Source organism: Hyposmocoma kahamanoa, unplaced genomic scaffold (genome assembly GCF_003589595.1).
Source record: "Hyposmocoma kahamanoa isolate Upper Pololo Valley unplaced genomic scaffold, ASM358959v1 100021, whole genome shotgun sequence".
NCBI lineage: Eukaryota > Metazoa > Arthropoda > Insecta > Lepidoptera > Cosmopterigidae > Hyposmocoma > Hyposmocoma kahamanoa.
This window is the reverse complement of record NW_020653200.1, coordinates 19482002-19482682: the sequence shown is the minus strand read 5'-3', so window position 1 is coordinate 19482682 and position 681 is coordinate 19482002.

Below are 681 nucleotides of genomic sequence, written 5' to 3'. Positions count from 1 at the left end.
TTACATCACTTTTCACAATGTATTTAAAGTCGCACATCAATTTGCGCGAAAAAGTCAGAAATATTATATCTAATTTCGCCATGTTGCAATTTTGATAGTTTATATTTTGTAAGCCATTAAACTTCAAATCTATTAGTATTAAGAAAATTGAGTCTTATGTTTGTAACGCTTTATTTCATTCATTCATTTATTTATTTTCTCGGATAAATTACATCCATAATTACAAGTACAAAACTAAACTAAACTAAAATTGACATAAATAAATAAAAATGAATCAATTAAAATTGTATTTTTACTCGAGTCAGTAGATGAACCATGTTACAATGGTTCAAATATAGACAGTCGAAACGTTCTGCAAACACGTTCAGTATACTGCTGCAGCTGGCCCGCACCCTGCGCACTAAGGATGTGCATCTCTTCCGCATTATTGCATAAAAGCAATCTACTCGTGCTTCAGCAAACATCATTCAAGATGCAGAAGCGAGGCAACCCCAGCAGCACCCTAAACGCATTATTGTACTGGACGCGTAGGGCGTTGTATTGTTAGTATTTCGGTTTTAAAATTGCATTACTAAGAAAACTATAATAGACTATAAATTATCTAAAAACTGTCTACAAGACTAAACAAAAACTGTCTACATTCTACAAGTGGTATTGTAACATTCTAGAAGATTTACTTGA